Source organism: Megascapheus bottae, chromosome 1, assembly GCF_031878675.1.
Source record: "Megascapheus bottae isolate mThoBot1 chromosome 1, mThoBot2.hap1, whole genome shotgun sequence".
NCBI classification, from domain to species: Eukaryota; Metazoa; Chordata; class Mammalia; order Rodentia; family Geomyidae; genus Megascapheus; species Megascapheus bottae.
The window spans coordinates 12,114,344-12,125,183 of NC_143509.1; positions in this window are offsets into that span (position 1 = coordinate 12,114,344).

A 10,840-nucleotide genomic window follows, 5' to 3' on the forward strand; every position below is an offset into this window, starting at 1 on the left:
CCCTGATGAAAGAATAGAGATGAATAAGGAACGACTGTTCATGGCATTGGATTTTCTTTTCAGTGGGGCAAGAACATTCACTACACCAATGGATGGAAAACTGCTTTGTTCTCCTAATTCAATATTGCTCTAGTGGCTTGGCCTTCTGCTGGCTCTTCTCCCATGGGATCTTCCTGAAATCCTCCAGCCCAGATTACCACCCAGAATCTCAATCTACACATGAAAGCCCCCTCTCCCACCCTAACAGTGGATGGCCTTCCAAGAGCTTAGGACAGGCCACTGGCTACAAAACGTAGGCCCCTAGACAGAGACATGCATCACAAACATGTAAAACTCTTGGATCCCTTCTGATGTCCTGGAACTTGTCCGCCCACAGTACAGACAGGTAGGCTATACTGTCAGTTGGTCTTGCTCTAGCCAGCCTTTACGTTCTTGGCTTTCCAACACAGTTGTGTGTCACTGGGCAGATCTGTACACAGAAGAGAGGAACAGACATCCCAGAGTTAGAAGATTCTAGAAGTAAAGCATTGCCACATTCACAAACACTAGTATACTGTACTGCAGAGGTGGTATATGGTTCAAACATGTAAATACTTGAGTTTCAAATATTTAGAGCTGAATATACCTGGATATTTGTTTTCCTTTCTATCAAGAGGTTTTGTTTTTGAGCAAATGTACAGGTAATAAAGAAGCACAAAATCAAACCCACGTTACAGATTTCCTTCTCCTGAGAATCTCAGAGGATCCAAAATTACAAGCCATGCTCTTTGGGCTCTTCCTGTCCATGTACCTGATCACTGTGATGGGAAATCTGCTCACCATCCTGGCTGTCAGCTGTGACCCCCACCACCACACCCCCATGTACTTCTTCTCAATCCTCTCCTTAGATGACATTTGCTTCATCTCCACCACCGTGCCCAAGATGCTAGTGAACCTGCAGAGTCACAGCAGAGCCACCTCCTGTGTAGGCTGCCTCACACAGATGTGTCTGTACACCATTTTTTCTGTATGGATGTTATACTTCCTACAATGATGGCCTATGACTGCTTTGTGGCCATCTGTCACCACCTGAATTACTCTCTCATCATGAACACTAGTCTATTTGTCACCTTGGTTTTGCTGTCACTTGTTGTCAGCTTCTTGGAAGGACAGATGCACGTGTGGATGGCATTGAGGATGACCGATTTCAAGCAATTGGAAATCCCAAATTTCTTCTGTGACGCTTCAAATCCTGTATCTTTCCTCTGAAGACACACTCACACTTGAGTCAGAGCTCTATTTCTATCTTTTCTATGTATGCCCTCCCAAGGAATGGATTTTGTGCATCTGTGCATCCTGGCAAACCTCTACCAGGAAAGTGCTGACAGAGAGCTTATTTCTGTAGAGATAACAGGCCCTTCTACCTTTTGTCAGTCTTTGGGAACCGTGGATTTCAGGTCAAATTTTCCTGAGCAGGATTGCAAACTAGAGTCCGGTATGCATATCTGTGCAGGTGAGTGATGTCTTCCAGGATTGTCTTCCTTTTTCTTGGTGCTTTGTGGTGTTGAGGGCCTGCTCACTTGAATGCAAAGTACTTTGTTAACTTACTGGTTTCAGAGATAGTTTGTCACCGGAAATACCATTAGAGCTTTGGACCCAGGTGTCACTGCTCGCAGGAAGCTATGCACACAGGTATGGGAAATCCACAGTGAACTCCTACCACTCCCTCCCAACACCTGGGGGTAAGGGTGAGTTTTCTCTTCTGTTCGTACCTGCTATTAGGTGAACAAGAAATGTGGGTTGAAAGGACAGAATTCTTCACTGTACTTCATCCCTTGATGTATGTTGGAACTTTCCAGGTTGGTCATGTTTTAGAGAGCCTCTGATCAATAGGTATGCTGCAGAGTTTGAGGCTGGCCTGTTGGTTTCCTGGCCCATGCCCCCATTATTGTTGCTTGAAGTCAGGGCCTGAGCACTCTTCCTAAGCTTTTGTTGGTCAAGGCTAGCACTTTATCACTTGAAGGAGAATACCACTTCTGGTTTTCTTTAAGTATGGGGAACCAAGGAATAGAACCCCAGGCTTTGTGCAAGCTCACCAAACACCAAATCAGTAGTAAAATGACTCAGCCTTAGCCAGTTGTATTTAAATTATATCTTTCAGGGCAAAAGCAAAATTGAATGGAAACAAGGAGGCATTCAAGGCAGGAAATAAACAAATACAATGACTCCATTCGTATTGGTGCAGGCCTACTTAGGAATTCCATAAATTGTTGCTGTCAAATGGCAACAATTATCTGTATAAAAAAAGACTTTGAAGAATTATGTGCCCTCAACTCAGCCTGCTTTCTACCATACCAGAAGGAACAATCCAAGATCACAACATATTATAGCCATGTAGGGAGGAGTTGGGGAGGAGACAGGCCCCGACTCCAAAAGGCAGAGACACCAGTTCTCAAGACAAAGGTGAATGCACTTTTTTTTGTCAGTCCTGGGCTTGAGCTCAGGGCTTGAGCACTGTCCTTGGACTTTCTCAAGACTAGAGCTCTACCAATTGAGCCTCAGCACACTTCCGGCGTTTTTCTGTGTATGTGGTACCAAGGAATAGAACCTGGGTCTTTGTGCATGCTAGGCAAGCACTTTAACCACTAGGCCAAACTCTCGGCCCGTGAATGCACTTTTTATGGAACTTTCTTAGCTGAATATGGTAATAAAAGTACACATAGATTGCTTCTGTATTTCTTTGCCTTCTCGTAGTAACTGAGTGTGCTATTAGGCCAATATTTTCACAACGAACTGGTAATTCTGTTCTCTTATCATACCCAATGTTCTTATCAAGCTTCAGGGGTGCTGAGTGAACTTGCACTATTCAGGAGACTGAGATGGGAAGACCATCCTTACTTCATGTTTATTTTCGCTTTCAGATTTCAAAGGTATCCTAGAATTTCAGACAAAAGGAATGGCCACTGCCCTCAGGCTGATTGTTGCATGTTTGCTCCCCGCGCAAGGGTCCAGCCGGTGCAGTGCCAACAAGCACCAGTTAGTGATGAAGGGCCCTAGGAGGACATGGATGGCCAAAGCCCTGGAGTGTGGGGAGTCTGGGGATTGGATAATAAAGTGCACTTAGTGATAGCATTCAAGGAGCTTCTGGTCTCCAGGATTGGTTAGAAAGCAGTGTTGGTGGAAAAGTCACAAGGCCACACACATGTGTTTCTCCAGGGCATGGCCAATGGCAAGAAACTCTGGTTGGATGGCCTTGACCCAAGTGCCCCAATAGTATTAGCATGCGGTGCCTGGGCAGTTGAAAGGAGGGTGTGGCTAGAAGGCCAGGGAAGGTGCATGTTGGGAGACCCCTAGCTGGGAAGCCAGGGATTGGCTGGTGTGAGGGAGGAAGAAGCCTATAGGGGGAGCTGTCAGAGGGTGGTGGGGCAGCCAGAGCAGAATATAAGAAGAAGAACTGGCCAGCTGGTTCATTCTGGACGCTGGCCCCCAGAGGATCCGGACTGCATTTGCCCACACATCCATCCTCTAATTCTTCCCTGCCTTAAGCCAACATCTAACATATATGTGTGTTCAAATATTTGTGTGTGCATGTGTGAAAGTTTATGAGAAACTGAACTTTAATTAACTAGTAAAACATCCAGAGATGGAGATGTGGTTCAAGTGATGGAGTGCTACCCTGAACACAAAATCTCAGGGATAGAATCCAAGCTCTGAATTTAGGCATAGTACTGGCAGAAAAAACAAGAGAATATGGAAGAAAGGATAATAATAAATACCAAATTAAGAGAAACTCAGATGAACTCATTTAATTAATTCCACGCACAAGGAAAATGTTCAAAGTCCAGGAGAATTTCTCTTGATGGAAAGAAAATCATTGAGTGTGTATTTGGGAACTTCCAGTGCAACTTGAAAAAACAATTTCCAGACTATAGGCCTGAAATGTACATAAAGTTTTTCCCTAATCAGGCCAAATAATGAGTAAAAATCATTATCGCTGGTCTGGGTGGTTCACGCCTGTAAACCTAGATAATCAAGAGACTCAGATCTAAGGATCAAGGTTCAAAGCCAACCAGGGAACTAAAGGATCAGAGACCCTTATCTCCAACTAACTTCTATAAAATGGGAAGGGGGGCTTGACACAAGAGAGGGGAAGTAGCCTTGATCTGAAAAGCTCAGGGAAAGTACCCAGGATGAGTTCAAGCCTCATGACTCAGAAAATAAAACATCCTGGTAGTCTGTCCTTCATTCCTGTCCCTCTCCACGATTTCTTTGGTTCCCAGTGGGTCTATTCAGTCATCACCAATGCTGACTGGCTCAACACCGGTTGTGAAATCAAGTTTTTTTTTTCAGGAATTGATCTGAGTAGAGTGACAGACATTTCCTGATGGACAACATATTTCCTGGAATGCCGGGGCCAGCCAGCAGCAAACCAGGGTTCGCAGATTGGGGTTCCTGAAATAGGGGATAAGGACTAGGAAGAAATAGAAGAGAGACAGACACACCGGGTCCGGGATGTCCGCAGTCCAGATAAAGACTGCCGCGTTTATTTTTCACTCCCGCTTCTTCTCTCCTCCAGACCCAGGGAACCACCAGGTGTTACATTCATATGGTAAATCTCAGGTCATTTACATAGAATAGGGCCAGAAAACAATAAGACAATAAAGCCATTGTCTGATGCAAGTCAAGGTACAGTTTGATTCCACTCTGGCTCCCAACATATCCCCCGTTTTTTATTTTAAAAGAAACACAAGTGCAATTTTTACTCTTTTCTATACCCCTAATTTATCCTGTCACATTTTCCAAAAATGACTTTGGTCCCTTGGTCTAACGGGGATTGATGGGCGGAGATTCAACTTCTGTGACTTCTTCAAGCTGACTCAGGGGTGTTGTCTCTGTGCTTGACCAGGGACCTTAAGAAGCCTAGCCTGTTTTATCAAGGAGTTGCAAGGATTAGATATTAGGAACAATTATTTACTCCAAACTAGAGATCATATTTGACATTTAACAACTGCACAAACCATCTTTGGCTACAATAGTGTAGCTTACATAGCACCCATTTGCAAAGGCTTTTTCTTGATTGTCTGGGGAACTAAATTTCTGCAACCTTAACAATGCTTCAGTTGTCAGATCTAAACAGATTAATAGAGACACAAGCCCCAGATCCACAAACTTTTCCTAAATTTGTGGCTGGTGTCAAAAAATAAATAAATAAATAAAATTTTCGCTCAATTAGGACTTTAAACTACCCACTATCACAGAAGATTGACAACTTCCTGCCCAGTTATGAAAGGCACGGGCATTAGTAAGGCATGCTTACAAACTATTCTATGACTTCCCGGCTCTGATTAATTTGATTGGCCAAGCACAGGTGACTAAGATCTGACACCATCTCTGCCATCCAAGCAGAGGCTTTCGTGTCCCAGTAGTGTCTCTCCACACAGGGATAAACATGCCATTGGCATTTCACTTTGTTGGTTGCTGTACTTGAACTCGGGGCCTGGGCACTGTCTCTCAGCTCTCCAGCTCAAGGCTAGCACCCTACCACTATGAGTCCCGAGCTTGGTGCTTGAGTGCTTCCCCCCAGCTTTTCAGCTCAGAGCTAGCACTCTGCCACTTCAAGCTCCAAAGCAACTCTGTCCCAGCATTGTGCTGGCAGATTAGACACCACAGTTTCACAGGGACTTTGCTTTGCCTGGGCAGGCTCACAGCTGCGGCTTTCAGATCAATGAGTCCTACAAAAGACCACGTTACTCCAATTAAAGCAACAAGGTGGTCAACACAGAAATAGTCTCTAAGCATGAGCTTACCTAGAACCTGGTAAAAGCCAAAGTTGCATCTGAATAAGGATTGCTGTCCTTCTCCATGGGCTAGCTGGAAGTTGCCATAAGGTAACTTACAAGAGCAACCTGAAATAGCAATTAAGCAATTACTTTGGTAGTCCTAATTTTTCTTTTTTCTCTTTCTTTAAACATTTAAGACAACTTCACTTTCAAATATTGTTTAGAAACCCATTTCGAATGTTCTTAATAACTTTTACTTATACTGGCTTAAACAATTAACACCTTAGCCTTTATTTGCAATTGAAAAACCTTCAAGGGCACAAAGAACTCCTTCTGCCTTCAGGCCCCCTAAGGCCCAAGGCACTCCTCTTGCCTTTTAGAAAAAAGGGCTCTTTTGCAGTTTAGATTACTGTCTAGAACTCCAACAACAGTTTAAACTCAAATAACAGTTTTTCCCTAATTCAAGAACTATAGACATCAGTGCACCAAAAGTCTAAGTCTGGACTTACTTTCCTCTCCTTTTTAAAATACACCCAATAGCATGGAGATAAACTTTTAAACATTCCTTTAAAATACTAATCACATTATCCACATTTTACCATAAGATTTCTAGTGTCAGTTTGCAAGGAAGGACAGGCAAAGTTTCTGACGTTAATGAACACTTTTACATTTAAATCTCTAATACATGTTTCCAAACTTTAACTTAAAGTAATAAATCCCAAATTCCCTAACACCTCTGTGCTGAACAGGATACAATCTTTACAATGTAAACAGCTGTATGCCCTGCAATAAAATGCAGATTTCAGGATCTAGAAAAATATTTACCAGTTTTTCTTTAAGACAACACAATAATTCTTTGAGACATTGTAAAATATTCAAACCTAATATTTTTGTTGAAGTTTTAAGCTTAGATTTACCCAATTGTCTTTGTGTTTAAGTATAAATTTATCCATTGTTTTATACAGCATGCTGACAATTTAACCTTGAACATGTTCACTCACTCATTCACACACATTCATATTCAAAGATCATAAAGCGCGCAAAATTAATATCGGCCGTTCAATTTCCGGGAAGTTTGTGTCAAGAGAGTTTTGCCAATTTTACTCTTACAGGTGAGAACCAGGTTCAAAACAAAACTTTTTGCAAGGCAACTTAGCTGGAATTTATTTTTTCCAGGGCTTGTTACAACTGCAGACATAGGGGAGCGGCCATGCTAGGCCCAGAAACATTCAAATAAATAACAAGGATGTGTGCTTGAGTACGCACAGAAAAACCATAAGGATCCATACTTAGAAATGGTACCAATTTCAAAGACAAAACTGGACAAGGAAAAATATGTAACCCGAACAAGACAGAGAAACGGAGACTTTTAAATAATCAGACATTGACATATAACAAGAAAATTGGACTCAATCAGATACACTTAACAAAAAAAAAAACATGAGCTCAAATGAATGTTTTCACCAAACAGTTATTTTTAGATTTAGACATGTCTTGCTGGTGGGACTCTCAGGTATGCCTTGTTATCGACAAGAAACTCAGAAGGGGAGGGGGGGGTCAAGGCGTCCCTTGACCACCCAGGCCTTTTCAAACAAACAAACAAAAATAAAATAAAATAAAATAAAATAAAATAAAATAAAACACAGACATACAGGGGGGTCGGCCGACTTCTACTTACCTCTGGAGGCCTATGCTTTTCACCTGGGCATCTTTTACAAAAAGGTTATTAAGAAGAGGGATGATAAAGACAAAATAATGTCACATATTAAATTGTGTAGAGTCAATGAATATGTTAAAAGGTCCCTACATAATAGTAAAAGGAGGAGAAACACAGCTCATATGAATGTGTGGAACAAGTGGATCAGTAGCAGTCCCAATTGACATGCACAAATAACTCAGGTCCTTCCCACGTCACAGGATGCACCACTGGAGGGTTGGGGGTGTAGGCCCCGTGAGTCGATGCTTGGATGGCCACTGTCACTCTCCACAATCTGAATGCAGCATTCAGGCAGCCAGCGGGCGTCATTTTCTCCTTGTGAAAAAACACATACATGCCCTCGACCCCAGGTTAGAACAGGATCGGGTCCATGCCAAGCACCAGTTAGGGGATCCTTCCACTTTACTAAGGCAAAAGCACGCTGCTCTCTTTTTTCCCAGAATCGCTGAGCAGCAGATAAATTATTTGAACCCAAATTCAAAAAATTTAAAACAAATAAAGCATGATTAAGTATATTCACAGGGGTAGCGGGATACAACTCTCCTTTCTGTATTTTAGAAATTTGATGTTTTAATAATCCATTAGCTCTCTCCACGATGCCTTGACCTTGAGGATTGTAAGGAATGCCTGTAATATGAGTGATATTATAGGAATGGCAGAAGGATTGAAATGTTCGGCCTGCATAGCCAGGGCCATTATCTCTTTTTATTTGCGAGGGAATCCCCATCACAGCAAAGCATCGAATGCAGTGAGAAATACAATGTTTAGTGGCTTCCCCAGCAAGGGGGGTGGCCAAGATTAAGTATCTACAGTAACATGAACATATTTTAATCGGCCAAATGATGGAACATGTGTGACATCCATCTGCCAAATGTGATTAGAAAGCAGTCCTCGTGCATTTATACTTAAATGGGGGGCTGGTGAAAAAGGGACACAGTTGGAGCAAGTCTTAACTATTTGTTGTGCTGCTTCTCTAGATAATTTAAACTGTGGGCGCAAGGCTCGACTGTTTTGATGGTGGATGGCATGTGACTGCATAGCAAGTTCAACCTGAGTTAAGTAAACTCTGGTGGCGGAGTCCTTAACTGCATTGCCCTCACTTAAAGGGCCAGGAAGATTAGTGTGAGCTCAAACAAAGCCAAAAATACAAGGGTGGTTGCGAGAACAAAGCAAAGTTTCTACTTGGCGAAATTGAGTCTGGATATTGGAGTTAGTAGTTCCAATAAAGGGAACAGTTTCTATGACTTGAAGAGCACGAATTACATATTGACTGTCTGAGTATAAGTTAAAGGGCTCGTCTTGTAACAGGACGAGTGCTTGTAAAACAGCCTCTAATTCCACCTCTTGGGCGGAGGAAAAACCCGTAACCCAAGATTGAGTTTTCCCATTAATGGTCAAAGCAGCCGTTCCATTAGAGGATCCATCTGTAAATACCAAAGCGGCAGAAGATAAAGGCGAGGCCTGTACTATGGAAGGAAATAGAAACGTATGACACGCAGCAAATTGGAGAAGTTTGTTAGACGGGTAGTGATGCAAAATTTTTCCCGTATAATTGGCCAAAGTAATGGCCCAAGGATCGCAATGGGCGAATAGCCAATCTTGTTGTTGTAGATTATATGGCACACAGATAAAATGAGGTTCCTGACCTAAATATTTACGGGAATCCACTCGGCACATATGTATCAGATTAGCTACCAGTTCGTAGTATGGGGTCAGCACTTTGCCCGGTGTTGATGGTAGATAAAGCCATAAAAGTGGGCCATCCTGCCACAATACAGCAGTTGTGGAGTGAGAAGTAGCTAAAATGTAAACTCCCCATGGTTTAGAATAGTCACAATAGGTCACTTGTTGCTGGGAAATTGCCTTTTCTACAATTTGCATGGCCCTCCTGGCGTCAGGATTTAATTCGCGCAAGGATGTAGGGTTGGTATCTCCTTTTAAGAGATCAAAGAGGGGTTTTAACTCTACTATGGAGAGCTTTAGATAAAGCCAAAGCCAATTTATATCTCCTAAAAATTGCTGAAAATCATGAGGAGTTCTTAAGTGTGAAGTTTTTAATTGTATTTTTTGGCTTTTAAAATAGTGTGGGCCTAATATATGGCCTACATATGTGAAAGGGGGGTGTTCCTGAACCTTTTCAGCTGCTATTATAAGGCCAAAGAGGCTCAGATCTTGCTTTAGTTGTCCAAAGGCTTGTCGTAGGACGATAGGGTCAGAACAAGCCAACAAGATGTCATCCATATAATGAACAATATAAACAGAAGAAAATTTTTCACGAGTGGAAGAAATGGCTCTAGCTACAAAACTTTGACATAAAGTTGGGCTATTTGCCATGCCCTGTGGAAGCACAAGCCAGTGATATCGCTTCATGGGTTCTTTAAAATTAACAGAGGGGATGCTGAAGGCAAAGCGCTTACAGTCTTGAGGCGCCAGGGGTATAGTATAGAAACAATCCTTCAAATCTATAATAATCTTATAAGTATCCTTTGGGATTGCCATGGGTGAAGGCAAGCCAGGCTGTAGGGCCGCCATCAGTTCCATGGTGGCGTTCACTTTTCTCAAATCCTGTAACAGCCTCCATTTACCTGACTTTTTCTTTATAACAAAAATTGGAGAATTCCATGGAGAGTTAGAAGGGGCCACATGTCCCAAGTCCAGCTGTTCCTGTACCAGCTGCTGAACTGCAATGATCTTTTCTAGAGAAAGAGGCCACTGTTCGACCCATACTGGTTCTTTAGAGAGCCAATTTATGGGATCAGCATGAGGGGCAGGACAAACTACAGCCCCCGTTAAAGAATAACCTAATCCTTGTCTCCTAGGGTGAGACTGGGGTTTGAGTGGCTCTAGCACCCCCTGTGCTGCTCGGCCTAGTCCCCTAAAGGGGAGGAGGCCTTGATCAAGTAACTGCTTAGTGACCGCAGCACTAGGACTAAACATATACACTCCCATTTTTTCCATGATATCACGACCCCATAAATTAATTGGCAGATGATCCAGGACATATGGCTGAAAATGACCAGAGTGCCCTTCCTTATCTCTCCAAATAAGGATCGCACTGCTCTGCTGTGGGTCAGTTTCTTGCCCAACCGCCTGTAGGGAAGTCATAGAGGTTGTCAGGGGCCATTGGGCTGGCCAATGTTTTTTAGATATCACAGACACATCTGCTGCAGTGTCTAATATTCCTTTAAAGGGCTTTTCTTGTAGAAATATAGTCATCTCAGGCCTCTCTTGTTTTATGCTTTGTACCCAATAGATATCAGAAGATCTAAATCCTCTCTGTCCACATGGGGAATTAGCAGTCTCCCCGGGAGGTAAAGGCACAAGTATTAGTTGTGCTAATTTTTGACCGGCTGGGATCGATACC